Raw genomic sequence first — 19,788 nt, forward strand, 5'->3', positions numbered from 1 at the left:
ACAGAAGCACTATCATTTCTTTTATTTATAGCTCTAACCAGAAAAATAGACCGGGAGCAGCTGAGTACCAATTTATTTTGCTGCCTGAACTGATGAGTGCTTGGCTTAAATGTCATTGAGTTGGAAGGTTGCGCATTTCATTCACTGCCAGGTTAGACCCAGCTTTGAAGCAGGTCTAGGAGCTGATCAGTAATTGTTCTGCCGCCTAGAAAGGTGGGAAAGAGCGATCCTGCTGCGGGAATGGGCTCGGTAGGGAATGAGTGCCTCCTGTCATCATAAACTGTTCCCGTCCAACCCGACCACAAACTAAGGTGGTCCGTTTATTCCCACTCCAAGGGCAAAGTGGTGCAGAAGGCAGATTCTGCCCCTTAGAACAATGAAGTGAGAGGAAAATCCAAAGTTTAAACTGGATATAAGCACATGCTGGCCCTGTGGATTCTCCCTTAAAGCTGCCATGAGTAGCTCTGTAACATCTGAAGGGCTCCCTGGGTGCATGTGGTCAAATTTGTGGTCTGTATCTTCCATGAAACTAAATGTTTACAAGGTGCCAGGGAAAAGTCAGCTAAAAGAATGTATCTCCTGTGAATATTTTTTAAATGAGAAAATAATGAAAAACTCAAGGAATACCAACAAATATCTCTTTTAAGTATTTTCACTTCCTTTTAAAAATGTACAGTGGTCAAAACAAACTGGAAAAATCAGTCTGAGAAGACAGAAAACATAGATTTATGGGATTTAGAGCTGGACCAAACCCTCCTAAGAGATCATTTAATTTAACCTCCTTGTTTGATAGATTAAGAAACAGGTCCTGAGAAACTCAACATAGCTAGTAAACAGCAGAGTGAAAATTCAAACCAAGGTCTTCTAATGAAATCTCATTGTATGATTAAAAGCAAAAGATGTCAGGTTTTTAAATTTGTTGCAAATTTTATATTTGAATAATCACAATTTACTGATCTTCTACACGACTGGTCCCAATATGCAATTTGTACTACACAATATGCCAGTTTATAGAGAAAACAAATTTTCCCATGTGGCATTTTGTGGGTTTCCCCTGTGGAAATCCTGGGATCTACCAGGTAATATTGCCCGAGCTGATTCATAAACTTCATAATAAATATGAGTCAGCGTTTTTATAGCACTTTAGAACTGGCAGAATTAGGATTATTATATCATTTCATCCTCAACAATGACTCAGGAAGATGAGTTATCAATCCCTTTATTTTATGGATGGGAGACAGAGCTTGTAATTAGCCCAGAGTGACATAGCCAGAAGCATTTGAGGCTAGATCTGAATTCCATGTTTCCTGATAACAGGTCCAGGGCTTTTTCCATTGTGCCTTCTTTCAAGTGGAGACTGGATTGTACAACCAAGGTGACCTTGGACACTCCAACTAACCTACCTGAGCCTGCCGGCAATAGTGACACAGTGGATAAGAGTGCTGGTCCTAGAGTGGGGAGAATCTGAGTTCAAATCCAGCCTCAGACACTCACTAGCTGATTAACTCACTTAATCCTGTTTGCCTCAGTTTCCTCATCAGTAAAATGAGCTGAAGAAGGAAATGGCCACCTACTCCAGTATCTTTGCCAAGAAAATTTCAACTGGGGTCAGAGAGAATCAGACAGGCCTGGAACAACAACAAATGAAGTTTCTTCATCTATATGATATATATAATATATATATATATCATATAATATCATATATCATATATATATAATATATATATCATATAATATCATATATATATCATATAATATACACATCATATAACATATATATAAAATATAATATAATATAATATAGATTAGATCGTCTCTGGGGTTCCTTCCACCTCCAGATTTAGAAGGCTCCACTGTCAAGAATGCTGTAGAGAAGATTCCTTTTTGGGTAGAGATTAAAATAGATGAATGGCCTCAAAGATCCCTTTTACCTTAATTAGCTTTTAGGTGTATTTAAGGTGATAAATAGTCACTTAATAGTGACTATATAAAACCATAAAACAGCATCTGCCTCCCAGGATTCTTGTAAGGATCAAATGAAATAATAATTAAAAGGTTTGGTACAATGTCTAACACATAGTATGACACATATACACACACCCTAATAGAGAGATAAATGAGAGAGACAGACAGAAAGAGAGGCAGAGAGAAACAGAGAGAGACAGAGAGATGTTAGGTATTATTACTTGAAACAGAATAATTTTTAAAAAAATATTTCACTAACATTTCTCTCCAAACCAGTACTGTTTTCCTTTTTCCTTCTCCCTTCTACCCTTGTTTTCCAGCTTCCTTTTTGTGTTCCCCTATTAGAATGTAAGCTTTTTAAGGACAGGACTATCTTTATCTTTGCTTTTATTGTATTCCCCAGACTTAAACACAGTGGCCACCATATAGTGAGTCAAGTGTTTGCTTGTTACCTTGGGGTTCACTTAGCTGTCTCATCATAGCTTGGTGGTGATCCTGGGCTTTCAAAGGCTATGCTAATGAAACTCATGGGTGGTAGGTTCTACTATGTTGAAAAGGTCAGTGTCTGTCATCCAAGGATTGGGCCAGTTCAGTTCAGAGAAGTTTATCACTAAAAAGTCAGTCACTGGACAATGATTTTTTTTTTTTTAAGCAACAACTCCCAAAGTCCATCCACTAAGAATATAGTGTGTTTGCAAACTTTTGTCAATAAAACAACGTGAAATCATAAATCCTCAACATACATAACAAAACAGCAAAAAGTATGATACAAACAATAAAATGCAGGATAAGGGAGACATCATCAGGGGGCTAGGATGAGGAAGCGGGAGGACTTGAACACACCTAGAATGCAGTTTGCAACTCAGTGGGGTCTTGATAAATGTGTTCCACAGTATATTAAATTCTCTATAAAACACAGCTGGTGATATGGGGAAGGTGAGTTTCACTGGCTTAGCTCTCCACTATAAACTTTTGACAAAAACTCAAGAAAACAGTTAACTCTTTAAAGATGTGGGGAAATTTTGTTACAGATTACTCCACATCATAGAAGGGATATTAAAGTTCACTGCTAGATCTGAAAGTGAAAGATTTTCAAACCCAAACTCTGAAGTGAAAAAGATAGATATATTCCAGTGGAGAATAGGTGGAAAAATTCTATTTGTTTGCTTTGCCTTTTGCTGGTTCGTGGCTGAAGCTGCCACTTTTCTAAAAGGGTCATAAAATTCTTTAGGTTTTGAACTGAAAGAACATGGCAGAGCACATTCCTCTCATAAGGAAAGAAATGACATTTTATCCAAGGATTTCAACTGAAATATACAACTGGAACCAAAGAGAAGCACAACAATCACATGCTCAGTAAACTCATACCTGAAAGTGGACATCAGAGACTATATGTCCAGTGGAGCAGTATTTAGGGGAGACTTCATATTCTCTGTAACAATCTTCTGGCACATATACCATTTTCTATGCATGTGTTTTGTCACAAGTATTGTTTATATGTGATTCTTTCCATTTGTATTCCATATTTGTATCTGTTTCCCCCCCCCCCCCCAGTTAATATGTATATTTGTAGGAAAATATACTCCAGGTTTATGGGGAACCGCTTTATTTCTATTTTTCTCTTATTTCATTTCAATTATTCAAAACTTTTGCTTTGCATTACCTCAGTCATCAGCTTGATTACTAAAGGTAAGCACATAGATGGAGGCTCATGAGTTATAGTTATAGTTTAGTGGATATATACTGACAAAATACTTTGAAGCTAGAATAGCCTCATTTTGGAAACCCATCTGCAAGCTGAGGGAATACAAAGAAAGCCCAAAATTCTACACTCTGAAATATGTACAAAATAGTAGGAAATATAATTGTTTTTCTATGTGGCAGAAACACAAATGAAAAAGATTGTTTCATTTTGCTTAGTAATACTTTATTTTAATAATACTTTTTAAAAAGTGGGCTAAAACACCCCAATACAATTATAGTAAATTTACTTTAAAAAGTAAAATTTTATAAGCCTCAGATTCACCTTTGCAATTGAAGAATCCAAGTTTCATCTCAGCTGTCTTTGCATGGTGAAGTTGCTAATGAACTGGGAGATGATGGAGAGGAGGCAGAGTTGAAGGAAGCAGCAATGGGTCGGGATATTTACAAGTTGAATAACCATCTGTGAATAATCAAACATTCATAAGATCTGACTGCTGTTCAGAAGCTGTATGGAGACAATAGTTCTAAATCAGTTCTTCTGCTATTGAGACCTGGTATTTGGGAGATTTTAGATTCAGCTTCTTTCATTGTCAATCACTCTCTGACTAGGGAGTTAAATTTGTCCCTTGATTTCTTGATTAGTAACTTGCCCAGAGTCCTATAGTGCTTCAGCAGGACAAAGGTCATAACTCTCAGCCTCATGAATTCTAGGCTTTTCCCTTCATAACCATATCATTTCTTCTTGAGAGAGTATTACACTACTGAGTCAGGAATACAAGGAGGGGGAAGAAGAAAGAGAGAAAGAAAGAAAGAGAGAAAGAGAGAGAGAAAGAAAGAAAGAGAGAGAGAAAGAAAGAAAGAAAGAAAGAAAGAAAGAAAGAAAGAAAGAAAGAAAGAAAGAAAGAAAGAAAGAAAGAAAGAAAGAAAGAAGAAAGAAAGAAAGAAAGAAGAAAGAAAGAAAGAAAGAAAGAAAGAAAGAAAGAAAGAAAGAAAGAAAGAAAGAAGGAAGGAAGGAAGGAAGGAAGGAAGGAAGGAAGGAAGGAAGGAAGGAAGGAAGGAAGGAAGGAAGGAAGGAAGGAAGGAAGGAAGGAAGGAAGGAAGGAAGGAAGGAAGAAAAAGAGAAAGAAAGAGAGAGAGAAAGAGAGAGAAACAGAGAAATAGAGAAACAGAGAAACGGAGAGAAAGAAAGAAAGGAGGGAGGGAAAGGAGGAAGGAAAAGAACAGGAAGGAAGAAAGAGAAAGAGGAAGAGAGAAAAGGAAGAAGGGAGAGAAGGAGAGAGGAAAGTGCATGCATCTTAGATATCTTAGATAGAACAACTCTAAATCAGATCACTCCACACTCATCTGGGTAAGAAAATAGGAACCTCATTTATAGGAAATTTATTCCTCCTGGGGAGATTGAAGAAAACTAAAGAAAGCACACTATTATCCACCATGGAAATACTTAGTGAGAATTTGCTCAGCAGAAACTTGGAAACTATTAAGCTCTGATGTTCCATTACTTATATGGCCTTTATAGACTTCCATTCCCTGGCTTTTACTAGACTTACTTCCCTCTCCAAGGAGATGCATCTTTGAACTATAATTCAATGTAGAGCAAACCAAAAAGAGACAGAATATAAGCTAACAGTTTCTCAAAATAAGTAAATAAAAATCCAACAGAGCTTCAAACTTTAAAAAAATTGTCATTGTAAGTTAGATTCAGCAAAGAATTAAACTTGTTTCCTTTTTAACATGCTGCGTCATCCTCCACAATTTCTGGTCCGTGTAAGATTACCTTTTACATTGTTCCTAGGACTGTTTTCCTGGGAGGACAGTATCTTGATTTCAAGTATTAGAAAAGAAAAGTAACTCTGTCCAGCAGTAAGAAGTGTAGCCAGTCTGGGCAGTCAGAGAAGCTTTCAGGTTATGGCAAATTCCACAAGAGATCTGGGCACCAAGCCTTGGACAGCTAGATTCCCCTAGAATCACTAGACAAACTGAGGAGGGCTTTATCCCTGCTGCCTCCCCCAACCCTCTTGGCCTTCTCAATCTCCACTCTAGGCTTCAACTTGTGCTTGTCTCTGGACACATGTACACATCATTTCTCTCCACCATCACCCAACACCAGTAGAATGTAAGCTCCTTAAGGGCAGATATTGTTGATTTTTATACAGTTATCCCTTCCATATCTCAGTGGTTAGGAGTGTGGTACCTCCACAATCTGGAAAATCCATGTAAAATTTTTTGCTCCCTGCCTCTTCATACCAGAGAACAAGTCTGAATTTTTTTCTTTGTCTTTTATGGAGTGTTTTACAGTATTTTATTGTATAATTTATGTTCAATGTCTGGTCATAGGCTATATGTCGGTCAATGTGAAATAAAAATATTATATGAAAAAAGCCCTTTTTCTGTGTCATCTACTGGCCTTTGCACATCATTTGCAGCTGCTGACAACACCCCCCCTTCAATTCCCATTCATTTCTTATGTCGACTGGCAATATATTGAAATCTTGATGTGAAGAGTCTGGATGTAGAAGGGCTAACTGTATGTATTTTCTTAGCTCCTAGCTGAGTGCTTTGCACATTTGAGAATTGGGATGGAGAGGCACCCTGAACCTATGATTTCATCAATATGAACAACTGCTAAGGTGGGAACCACTCCTCATCCAGGTCCACCCATTCCCTGAACCACTTCTCCATCCCCTACCAATCCAGGTTTGCAACTATTTTGTAACTCAGTTTTAGATCATTGCCTTCATCACAGAGGGAGGATGTGGAGGACTTGAACCCAGTTTGTCCTGACTTCATAATCTTACACATATTCATGTTTGTTGAATTGATCAATGAATTTCATCTGCCTAAAAATGTTGCAAGTGGGGCAGAACAAGACCTTATAGTGTGACTTTCCCCACAAGAAAAAATGGCCCTGATATAGTCCTTGGCTAAAAGAGGCTAAAAGAATTTGTTATTGCTTTCTACCTGATAACATTTGCCTATGGAAAGAAATAGGAACCAGCAGTATACAAATAACTAACTATCCTGTTGTTAAAAATGCCTTGATCCACACCCTTTGATCCAGCAGTTTCTTTACTGCATGTTCACTGTATCCCAAAGAGATCATAAAAAAGGGAAAGGGACCCACACGTGCAAAAATATTTGTGGCAGCCCTTTTTGTAGTGGTAAGAAACTGGAAAATGAGTGGATGCCCATCAGTTGGGGAATAGTGAATAAATGATAATACAGGAATGTTGGCAAAGTAAGAAATGACCAGCGGAATGATTTCAGAAAAAACCTGGAGAGACTTACATGAATTGATGCTAAGTGAAATCAGCAGAACTGGGAGATCATTGGGCATAGCAACAAGACAATATGATGATCAACTCTGATGGAAGTGGCTCTGTTCAACAGTGAGGTGATTCAGATCAGTTCCAATGATCTTGTAATAGAGAGAGCTATCTGCATCTAGAGAGAGAATTATAGGGACTGAAATGTGGATCACAACATAGTATTTTTACCTTTTTTTATTGTTTGCTTGCTTTTTTTTTCTTTCTCATTTTTTCTTTTTGATCTGATTTTTCTTATGCAGCATGATAAATGTAGAAATTTGTTTAGAAGAATTACACATGTTTAACTATATTAGGTTATTTACTGCCTAGAAGAGGGGAATGGGGAAAAGAGAGGGAGAAAATTTTGGAACACAAGGTTTTACATGAGTGAATGTTAAAAACTTTCTTTGCATGTATTTTGAAAATAAAAACTATTAATTAAAAAATAATGCCTTGGTCCAGCTGTCTCTGCTCAAAGACCTCCATAAGGTGGTCAACTGTACAATATGAATGGACGGGGGCAAGGTGGGAAGGAAGGGAGATTTTCCTCCAAATATCTCATCCATATCCTTTCCCTCATTTTCTCTTCTTCTCTAAAGGTAGTTCAAAGAATGATGACATAGCCCCATAAGTATAGAACTTAGAGTCAGGTGAGGTTCAAAACCTGCTTCTAATATTTCCAAGCAGTATGATAATAGACACAGCTTCCCAGAGGCTATGCTAACATTAAATCTCTATGTAAATACCAACAATTATTATTCACTGTACTTCCACTCAAAAGATCAACTTATATTCTCAAATTAATATTTACTATAAGGTGGTGGCATTTGGAGTTCTAAATTCTGTGCCATTTCACCATAATCTTTCATTGTCTATCCAACGGAAATGTCCTAAATATGGTGTCCCCCAAACTACCAGACATACTTCTGACCCAGTCCCCAAAGCCATTACTGAGGGGAGAAATCATTGGAGAAGGTGTATGTGGGGGGAGATGACCCAACTGGCTTGGTCCCTCCTCCTTTCAACCTGTAGGTTCCATCTCTTAATCACTGAATGTATGTTGCCTCATTCAAACTGAAACCTGGTGAAGATTGTAGCTTAAAAGGCCAAGGTCTCCCAGTTCATCCAGGGTCATCTCCAGTCATCCTGATCCATATCTGGCCACTGGACCCAGAGGGCTCTGGAGGGGAAAGTGAGGCAGGAGACTTTGCCCAGTCCTCCCTCATTGAAATCCAGTCCATTTGCAAGTCATGACATCACCTTCCCGATGTCATGTTGAGAACAAAAGACAGACAGCAACAACAATCCATCTCTTGGGATTCCTATTCTTATTACATCTATCCCCAGACATAAACCGAATTATCTCTCAGTTCCTTGAGGCATCTGTAATATGAGAACTAGATGGCTTTTGAGGTTCTTTCTGACTCTGAGCATATGATCCTTTCCTGGTTAGAGTATTTAATTCCCCAGCTCTGACCACCATCAGGACAGGTATTCTCCATGTGCTGGGCACAGCCCTGAACCTAAGAGTCTGGAGAATGGCAGTATCCCTTGATTCACCAGGCTTCTGGCCCAACCTTCACAACCATCGATGAAGGGAGAAATCATTCCCTTCCCACTACCTTCAACCAACTTCTCCCAACCAGGAGACAGACCCTGGCAGCGACCATGACCTTCATTCCTGCTTCTAGGAAGCCCTTGTAGCCATAATCCAGGGAGACAACTCTTGTGGAGAGCCAGAGGGCCATACCCCCCCACTGCCAATCAGCAAGCCAACCCAGCATCCTGGAGGAAAGGCTGAGGCAGTGGGGGTCAGGTGCATTGAACCATCCACCCCCTCAATTGCTATCTCCACTCAGACCCTAGCAGGGACAGCCCAGGACCCTGATCCTGGGAGCCTTGGGGCAAATGTCAATAAATAAGAACATTATAGAAGAAACTTTAACATTTGCTTAGCTATTGTACCTTAAGAACCATGAATCTCTCCAAACAACATGCAGCTGAAACCCTTCATATGCTTTGTTTTCCCTAATTAGAATTTGAGCTTCTTGAAGACAGGGACTGTCTGATTTTCTATCAGTATCCCCAGTGCTTAGTATATCACAGGGAAAGTATTTAATAAATGCTTCATTCATTCATTCTTCATTCAATTTCCACAGAATTCTGTCCTTCTAGTTTTCTTTCTTTCTCTTCTATTTATTTCTTGTTCTTAAGGTGTTTATCCTTTCCTCCTTATTTTATTCTAGTCTAACATTCTATAGCATGGGTCCTTAACTTAGAGTCTGTGAATTTCAAAAATACATATTTGATAATTATTTCAATATAATTGGTTGCCTTGGCAGTCTATGTATTTTATTTTATGTTTTTGAAAACATTTTCCTGAAAAGGGATCAATAGCTTTCTCCAGAGTGCAAAAGGGCTCCATGACATAAAACAAACAAAAAAAAAATCAAGAATTGCAGGTCTAGATGGGCTCTTTCTGTGTTTATTCTTCTGGGGACATTTTCACTAACAAAAGCCCTCTGTACTTTTTCTCTCTTCTATTCTGCAGAATTATAAGAGTGTATAGTATATGGTAGGGCAGAGTTGGATTAAGTTTGAATCCCTAGATTTGAGTCCTTGCTTTGCCACTTACCTTTATGGTACAAGCAACTTCACTGAACTTTATTCTCATCTTTGCAAGACAAAGGTATGTGCACAAGATATCTCACCAGTTTGTGAGAATCAAATTAGATTGCAAATAAAAAGTGCTTTGAAGACCTTAAAATATTCTATAAGTGTACGTCAATTCCTCCTCCATCCCTCTGCCCTAGCTTAAAGCTCACATTTCCCCTTTGCCTTCTAACCACCTCCTATCTCAGCACAGGTCATCCAGTCTCCTTTTCAAGTAGTCACCTTAGCACATATGTACATGATTTTAAAAGAAAAATGAAAGCCTTGTAACAATTTTTTTAGAAAAACTAATTCTTGCATCAACTATGTCTAAAATATATGTCTCAATTCCAATAGACTTAGAATGGAAAATGCCATCTGCATCCAAAGAGAGAACTTTGGAAACTGAATGTGGATTGAAGCATTGTATTTTCACTTATTTTTGTTTGTTTGCTTTTTTCTTATGTTTTTCTTTTCTTTTGGAAAATCAGACCTTTTGGTCTGATTTTTCTTGTACAACATGACAAATGGAAATATATGTAAAGGGATTGTACATGTATAACCTATATCAGATTTCCTGCTATCTTGGGGAGGAAGGACAGAAGGAAGAAGGGGAGAAAAAATTTGAAACAAAAAAAAAAACTTTCAAAAAATGTATGTTGAAAATTATCTTTACAAGTGTTTGGAAAAATAAAATACTATTGAGGAGAAAAAAAATAAAATATATGTCTCTTTCTGTGTCTTGGATCTATTACCTCTTTGTCAGAAAGTGGATAGCATGGTTCATCCTTGGTCTCCTGAATGTTTTTGTATATATGGGTCTTTTTTTTTTTCTAACCTTTTTTGGGTATGAGCCCAGTAATGGACTGGTTCAAAAGCCATGCACAATTTGGTGGATTTGGCTTATAGTCCCAAACTATTTTTTGAAATGGCTTGACCAATTCATAGCTCTACCAAATATTATTAGCGATTTTATATCAATTTGATCAGTTACTTTTCTTCTTTTGAGCCCTTCCTATTCATGTTCTTTGAGCACTTATTGGGGAATGTCTCTTTTGCTTATATATTTGAATCAGTTGCTTATATATTTTTGATATCTGACATTTATTAGAGAAATTTTTGGCAAAGATTTTTCCCAGTTACCTATTTCTTTTCTTATTCTAACTGCATTTATTTTGTTTGTGCAAAAATTTTTCATTTTTGTGTAATCAAAATAGTTCATTTGATCTCCTTGATCCCCTCAAGTGCTTGTTTGATCAAAATTATTCCTCTATCTGTAGTTCTGGAAAGACTCTGTCTGCTTCTCTAATTTGTTTTATTGTGATCTTTTATATCTATGTCTTGTTCTATTTGGAACTAATCATGGTATATAATATAACTTGGTTTAAAACCAATTTCTAGCACACTGTTTTCCAGCTCTCCCAGCAAACTTTGTCTAAAAGTTAGTATCTTTGGGGTCAATGAACATAAATGCTACTGTGTCCTACATTTTCTATTTTTTAACCAGTACCAGATAGTCTTACTATTACCTACTAGTATATAATTTGAGGTCTGATAAAATTAGGTCTCTTTCCTTCCCACTTTTTATCAATATTACCAGTTCTAGGAATAGAATTTTAATATCTCCTATCATTTTATTATTATCATTTTTGTTGTTGCAATTTGTCTAGCTTTTCTTTTAATGACTTAGATGCCAAATTTTTTGATGTTTCTACACATATATGTTTTATATGTAATTTTTTTCATTGTCTGTAATGCCCAGAATTTGTCTTTCCTGTCTATTTCTTTTGACATTATTAACTCCTCCTTTCCCACATTACATAGCATGTATGTATATTCACCTAAAAAGTCTTCTATCAGCAGTTGATTGATACTATTGTGGATATCCAGGCAACTGTCACCTATCAAGAATTATGTTGAGTGGTGGTCTGTCATCCTGTCAGTAAGTAGGGAATGATGACAGTGGCAGTAGTGGGTCAAGCCTGAGTGGCAGCTATTCTGTGGCAGCTAAAGCCAGGAGGCAATGGCAGAATTTACCGGTAGCTAATTAGTGCTACTGCAGAAACACAGGAAATTGTTACCCATAAGGGTAACCTGACAATAGCAGGTGGGAGCCCCATCATACAGCTCAGTGGGAGAGGGTTGCAGTTCAGTCAATGACTGCTTTTGGGGACCGAGGAAACTTTATCAGGCTTATCAACAATAAATCAAAACCTATTACTTCAAAAGCCCCCAAATTATCAAGGGATATTTCAAAAAATGACTGGTAAATATGACAGCCTTATTTCCTACCTGCACTGAGTTGCAATAATCCTTTTTCTTCTCCTCAGTTGCTGCTGTTATCACTACCCAGATCTCAGGTAACAGGTAGGAGGTTAAGACCATTGCAACAACTATAGGGATGACAGCTCCAGCCCTCTTCCTCTCTGGGCTGGGAGTCCCAGAGAATCTGCGAATCAGGGGATGGAATTATTGCTGAAATCCAGGAATATTATGTCTCCATTGCTTTCATCTACCAGTCTAGTAGCCTTGTTGTAAAAGAAGATGAAAATGATTGAATGTGATCTTGTTCTTTTTCATTTTTTATTATTATGAACTTGAAAAATACAAACATTTCCTTATGTAAATATGAGAGGGAATATTTGGATCCCAACCCAACTCCTTTTCCCTCATAGTTAATGAAGGCAATTAGCAAAGAGTAGATAATAGAGGTAATGAGATATTTATAAGTTTAACAAGGTGTTAATGGTCTGAGACCCATTTAAGGAGTGTGAACACTTCTCTCTGCCGTAATTACAAGAAACAACTTCATTGAATGAGCAAAAATTGGTCATGCTTTTCTAGGGCTTTAAATAGTTGCCTGAGTTTATCAGTTCATCTGTATGAGCTATATCACTTTAAAACTAACTTACTCAGTGAGCAGCAGACACTATAACCAGCAGGAAGATTCTCACATTGTAGAAAGAAATGGTCAGTTGAGAAAGGGAGTTTCTTCCAGAAGTGCAGAAGAAAGCTAGGGATAGAGAAGCAAATTGATGTTAAAGTTGGGCTACTTTTTAAAGTCTTTAATTGGGGTTAAATGACTTGCCCAGGACCACAGGTAATATTAAGTGTCTGAGGACTTGAACTCAAGTCCTCCTGACTTCAGGGCAGGTGCTCTATCCACTGTACCATCTACCTGCCCCAAAAGTAGTCTTTAAGGAAAAAAAAATTACTTTAAGACTTGCAACACTAGAGAAGTGAATAGCCTTGACCACATGTTCCTTACACAGGTGCCTTAGAATGCCACTGTACTTTTAAGTTTGTGCTGATTCTTCCCACAGTAAATGGCTATATTTGTAGTAAAGTGAGACCTAAATTTGTGGGGGAATATTTTGTGTCTCCAGAGCAGCTGGGCAAGGCAGTGGGTAGAGCACTAAATCTGAAGTTAGGAAGTCTCATTTTCATGACTTCAAATCTGGCCTCAGATTTCCTAGCTGCGTGACCCTGGGCAAGTCAGTTAACCCTGTTTGCCTCAGTTTCCTAATTTGTAAAATGAACTGGAGAAGGAAATGGCAAACCACTTCTACCAAGAAAACTCCAGATGGAGTCACAAGTTAGACACCACAGAAATGACTCAGCACTAACAAAATGTTGTACCCACTATTTTTTTTTAATATTTCATCTCAATAAAGGCCTTTGGTTTGAGTTAATTTTCTACAGAGGGTACCCTAGAATTTATGGTAATAGTTGCTTCTTATGGGTCCAGATCTGAAAATCTATGACTGCTAAGTTGAGAGAAGTAACTCTAAGGGGGTGCTCCATAAAGAAAAGGGGGAAAAAGTTTTGTTTGATATCATAAAAATCTGTTACATATAACTTGGTTTTTTTTAAGTACAATATTAAATTTAACAAGTTATTTCTTACACTGCTCTACTTTTCTCTGTCCCTTTCTGAATTTTATTCTGCTTTCCTCTGTGTGTTTTTAAAATTTCCATGGCTCTTTTTTTTCTTACTTGTTTTTTTGTTTTCATTGTCATTAAGTATGCTCTCCAAAACACAGACACAGACACACACAAACACACACATACACTAACAAAAAGATCTTATAACAAAGAAATATTCAAGAAAAAAAAATCTATCTATTCGCCGTGTCTGAGATTACATAAGAAAAAATTCATGTGATTCTTCATCAGTCTTCTGGAGTTATGAGTGGACATAACATTAATGGTTCTTGAGACTTTCACAAGGGGTAGCATTTGAAAAGAATAGGTCAGAAAATTCCAAGCTCTCCAGATTTCCCTCATAAAATAAAAAAAATGGCACCTCAGGGTGAACATAGATAGGTGAAAAATAAATAATACTTGGGGCTGAACAGGGGCCTCCTAGGCCAACCAAAGAAGCTTTGAAGAAAGACTCCACGACAGAGGATTAACCAGTATGAAATGTCAATATACCTCTAGAGAATCTCTGCTGATAAGGAACCCCAGTGAAGTCCCACTGTGCTGCTGAGATGCTGCCTTGGGCAAGAAGAAGCCCGCATACCCAGTGAGTGCAGAGGCAGTAGGGCAGGGTAGCTGCTGGCTGCCTCACTTATGGAAGGGTAAAGTTCTTGGTTTGGGGTTCCAGGTCAGAGAGGAGAATTGAGGGAACACCTGCCAGAGGGAACTTCCCCCTCCCCAAGCCCAGGACTAGAAGTGATTACATTATTAAGTTCTTATTTAAAAAAAAAAAAAGTAGGCAAAGGAGAAAGAATTCAACCATAGAAAGTTACTATGGGAATAGGAAAAACCAGGGTTCATATTCAGAGGAGGATACTGTAGTTTAAAAAAAGCCTCTCCTATCCTAAGAGTAATGTTAAATGAGTAAAAAAGAGTAATTACAAGAGTAATGTTAAATGGCTACCTGCCAAAACAGAATTTATAGAAGATCTCAGAAAAGACTTTAAAAATCAAATGAGAGACTGGGGGAAAATTAAAAATAAAATAAAATAAGAACCATCCAAGAAAGATAAGAAGATTATGAAATGAAAGACAATCAACTAGAAAAGGAAAGGAAATGACTCTTTGAAAATTAAAATTGGACAAGGGGAAGATAGTAAAGTTGTGAGAGACTAATAAATAATAAAACAAAATATAAAGAATAAAAAGAATAGAAAAGATGTTAAATTTTTTTTTTGGATCTGGAGAACAGGCCAAGAAGAGAAAACACAATATAATAATAATTATGATCAGGATTAGAATTTATTAGAAAAAATATTAGAGGTAGTAGTCTCAAAGTCCAACTTTTAAAAAAGATCCAAATGAGAGATCTATATTATATGTCAGTCACATTAATATTGTTTTAGATACATGTATGTGTATAGGTATTGGTTTTGTGCATGTATGTAGATATATGGATGTGTCTTGTATTGGTGTGCACACACATGCAACACACATGTGTGTCCATGGTTGGGAGTGAACATGCAATACACACATGTATGTCCATGGTTGGGTGTGCACACACATGCACGTATGCAGATATGTATCCATACTTAACTGCAGCCTGCTTGAGGAAGATGGATGGGGAGGAAAAGGGGAGAAAATAGAATAAAGTAAAAAGTGCACAGCAGGGAAGAAAAGAAAACCTCTAAAAAAGAGGGAAAAAAAGATGGACAGTTATGAATCCACTGAGTCACATTATTATTTATGCTTTCTTAAACTAGAAATTTATAGCTATCTATTTTGAATCCTCCTCATGTTCTGCTGAACACATGACAATGTTTTCTTTTTTTTTTCTTTTTCTGTTTTTCTTTTTCTCATTTCTGATAAAATTTAAATAAATACATACAGTTTTAAAAAGTCTTTCATATTTGTTTTCCTTTAAAATAATGTGGTCATTGTAGTGACTTTTTTCTTGATTTTTCTCATTCCAGTTTTCATCAATTCAAGTCTTTTCCTGTCTTTTGTCATTTCTTATATTACAATAATACATTATTCCATTCCTGTTATAATTGGTATTACTTCATCTTCCTTTAAAATAACATGACATTATATTCATGTTATGATTCCCCAATAAATGTGCAAACCCTTTTTCTCAATTGGTTTTTTTTTTAACAAAAAAGTTTATTTTAAACATTTGTGTGCATATGGATATATACTTTCCCATTTTCTTTGTTATATTTTCTTACTAGTTGTATTTTCCCAGTTTAATGACTTTTGGGGAATAGTACCAAATTGTTTTCCAGAATAGTTGGACCAAATCAGAGATCCACTATCAGTGTAGTAAGGTGCCTGTAGGAGAATAAGTATTGTGTAGTAGAAAGAAAGAATTCTGGAATTGGAGTGAGAGATTGTGAGTACAGATAAATAGATAATACATGTATCTCTTCCAGTTCTAAATGTATGTTCTTTTATCCCTGTCCTGACAGCCCCTCCAACAATGATCACTTTCCTTTATCATCATCTTTGCCAAACAATAACCAAATGACCTAGCTTGGGCTAAAAATACAAAAAGAATTAAGAAGAGAGAGTTTTTTGCCTTCAAGGAGCTTGTCTTCAAAAAGAAACTGAAAAAGGGGACTGCGAGGAATACTATGAGGAAATCCAGAGTACAGCCTAGAAAAAAATGAGATATGACTGGTCTATCTCTTTAAATGGTGGTTCTCAGAGGAATAACCCAAATGAGGAGACAGGCCAAAGTGAAAATACTTCTCATGTGTGAATTCCAAGGCAGAAATGAATGAACTTTAGGATGAAGAGCTGGGGCCTGGGAGAGAAAGTGGGGAGTATAGGTTTGAGAAGAACATCTTTATGTGGTCCATTATATTTATAGTTTTTCTAATATTGACTCAATCCTTCATATAAATCCAACATGGTAATTGTGAATAATCTTTAAATATTTTGTTAATTTTAAAATATTTTTACTTTGATAGTCATTAAAATAATCTATAGTTTTATCTTTTATAGTTTTATCTTTTTTCTCTCTCTGAATAAAAATCAAGTCTTACACATCTTTGTAGGGATGCCTTCTTTATCTTTCAAACTTTCTATAAAACTGGAATTTATTGCTCTTTAAATATTTGATAGACTTTACTGGTAAATATAGCTAGTACTGTGCCCCTTTCCTTTGGGAGTGCATCTGTAGCTTGTCCAATTTGTTTTTCTTTGATTTGGTCATTTAAAAATTTAATTTATTTTTCCATTATGAATATTTTATAATTTTGTAAATATTCATCCATTTCATCTAAATAATCAATTTTGTTGGAATATAATTGGGCAAATAGTTTCTTAATTATTTCCTTCTTAATTTTTGAATTATTTAAATTTTTGTCTTGGTAATTTGGTTTCCTCTTTAAAAAAAAAACAAGAATCAATTAGCTAATAGTTTATTTCATTCATTTTTAAGAGTTCTTAGTTTGACTTCTATTTTATTTATCCCTTTTTTGATTTAAAAATGTTCAATATATATGTTTGATTGGGGTTTATCTATTTAAAATTATTCTAGTTTTTTCCATTTTAAGCTCATTTCATTCATTTTTTAAATTCTCCTTGCTTTTTTAGTTCAGTCTCCAAAATTTAGGCATATTGTCTCATTTTTGTAATTTTCTTTGATGAATTGATTATCTATTGCTTTTGTGATTTCTTCTTTGACCCACATGGGGGCTATGTATTAAATTACAATGTCCCCCAGGGACCTGTATGTGCAAGAATGTTTGTGACAGCCCTCTTTGTAGTGGCCAGAAACTGGAAACTGAGTGGATGCCCATCACTTGAAGAATGGCTGAATAAATTGTGGTATATAAATATTATGGAATATTATTGTTCTATAAGAAATGACCAACAGGATGATTTCAGAAAGGCCTGGAGAGACTTACATAAACTGATGCTGAGTGAAATGCCCAGGACCAAGAGGTCATTATATACTTCAACAACAATACTATATGATGATCAATTCTGAAGGATGTGGCCATCTTTAACAAGGAGATGAACCAAATCAATTCCAATAGAGCATTAATGAACTGAACCAGCTACACCCAGCGAAAGAACTCTGGAGATGACTGTGAACCACTACATAGAATTCCTAATCCCTCTACTTTTGTCCACCTTAATTTTTTATTTCCTTCACAGTCTAATTGTACACTATTTCAAAGTCCGATTCTTTTTGTACAGCAAAACAACTGTTTGGACATGTATACATAAATTGTATTTAATTTATACTTTAACATATTTAACATGTATTGGTCAACCTGCCATCTGGAGATGGGGAAGGAGGGGAAAAATTAGAACAAAAGGTTTGGCAATTGTCAATGCTGTAAAATTACCCATGCATATATCTGGTAAATAAAAACTACAAAATCAATAAATAAATAAATAAATAAAATAATAAAAATAAATTTAAAAAATTATAATGTCCCCATTTAAACTTGAATTCTTTCTTCAAATATTCTTTATTATAGTTTTATTGTGGTGTGAATAATAAGAGATATATGTATTTTTTATTTCTGCTTTTATGCGTTTGTTTGAAGTTTCTGTGTCCTACTTTAATAATTTGATGAAACCTATGGGTCCTTTCTCAGAATTCTTTAAATTCATAGTATTATGAAGGAAATCATTATCTTGAAAGCAAAACATGGACCACTGATAAAGAGTCTCTGACTTAGCATACTTTTGAAATGGTGCCCTATGGATTTGAGCATTAAATATATTGTTTTCTGTTTTCAGTCAGTGATTTCCAGAGACCTATCACATTCTTAGGTCCTTACATTTTTTATTGATTATTGTTTTGTTAGATTTGTCTAGTTTTAAAAAGTAAACATAGAGGTCTCCACAATTATGATTATGTTGTCTATTTCTCTAAGAACTTTAAGTACTTAGACACTTTGAGCTTTAGTATGTGTATGTGTATACATATATATTATATAGTGATATAATTTAAGTACTCTATTATCTTTAAGCATTATATTGTTTTCAGCCATATCTATGTTTACTGATACCTTAGAGAAAATTTTTTGCTATCCCCTTTTTTTAATTCTTCTGTAGCATAATAAATTCTGCTCTAGATTCTAATTTTTTAATTCATTGTAAATCTTTATATCTTGTGCTCCTTGTAAACAAAACACTCCATTCTATTAGCCTTCTCCACTTATTTGATGATTTTTATCCCATTCACATTCAGTTGACTATTAACTTTATATTTCCCACCATAATATCTATAGTTGGAAAAAAAGAAGAAAATTGACCAGTACTAGTAATCTATTATTGAAGTATTATATTCCTATTCCTCTCTTGTCTTCAGCAAACCAAAACCCTAATCTCTGACTTTTACATTATCTTTCTCCTTTCAATCCCTTTAAGATACACATGATATTTGTTATTTGTGACTATTTGCTCTGAAACTTCTCTCTTCCTATTAAGTTAAATATGTTTCCATACCAAATTCTGCATGTGTGTTCCATCCTCCTTTTCTTTATACAATTAAGATTGAATTTCATGAAATGGCAGCTCCCCCTACCCCTTTCTCTATTTTAATACTCTTCCTCTCAAGTATCCCAATTATAACAATTTTTGCCCTGATTTCATCCGTTCTATACTTATTCCTTTTCTTTTTTTTTTTTAATCCTCCCCACCCCCATTTTTTATGCAGTCAACAAAATAACAAAACCACATCCTGTCCTTGTGCTTGTATGTTACTTTTCTCTTGGGTTCAATTTTGTGATTCAGTTTCTGCTCAAATCTGATCTTTTCATTAAGAATGTTTGAAAGTTCACCATTCAATTAAAAGTCCTCACTCCTATAGACTCATGCCCAATTTTTTCAGGGTGAATCATTTTTACTTCTAAGCATTTGTCTTTGGCTTTGGGAATATGGCATTTCCAGATTTTCTTTCCTTAAAAGGTGCAGCATAGTCTAGTGTGATCCTGACTGATTTTGGGGAACTTGAACCAACATTTCCTTCTTCTTGAAATTTTTTTGCAGAGTTTTTGATTTAGGTGATTTGATTTCTTTTCTTTTTTAAATTTTATTTAGAATTTTTTCCACAGTATATATATATATGCATGAGTAATTTTTTAAATAATATTATCCCTTGTATTCATTTTTCCAAATTATCCCCCCCTCCCTCCACACCCTCTCCCAATGACAGTTTACATATGTTACAATATAACCCAGATACAATATATGTGTGTAAATACCATTTTCTT

At 35.7% G+C, this 19,788-nt stretch overlaps 1 long non-coding RNA gene across 2 annotated transcripts; it reads right to left on the reverse strand.

Annotated features, from left to right (window-relative positions):
* Window positions 1-3,917: 3,917 nt before the first annotated feature.
* Window positions 3,918-12,636, reverse strand: LOC141542733 (uncharacterized). Of its 2 annotated transcripts, none has more exons than XR_012482241.1 (3): window positions 12,542-12,636; window positions 6,958-7,113; window positions 3,918-4,129 (listed from the first exon to the last, which is right to left on the reverse strand). It is a non-coding gene; the product is annotated as an uncharacterized LOC141542733 (long non-coding RNA). The 2 variants fall into 2 exon arrangements; XR_012482242.1 differs by lacking the exon at window positions 12,542-12,636 and adding an exon at window positions 11,922-12,131.
* Between the last annotated feature and the right edge of the window lie 7,152 nt (window positions 12,637-19,788).

The sequence above is a fragment of the Sminthopsis crassicaudata genome, chromosome 5, assembly GCF_048593235.1.
Source record: "Sminthopsis crassicaudata isolate SCR6 chromosome 5, ASM4859323v1, whole genome shotgun sequence".
Taxonomy (NCBI): Eukaryota; Metazoa; Chordata; class Mammalia; order Dasyuromorphia; family Dasyuridae; genus Sminthopsis; species Sminthopsis crassicaudata.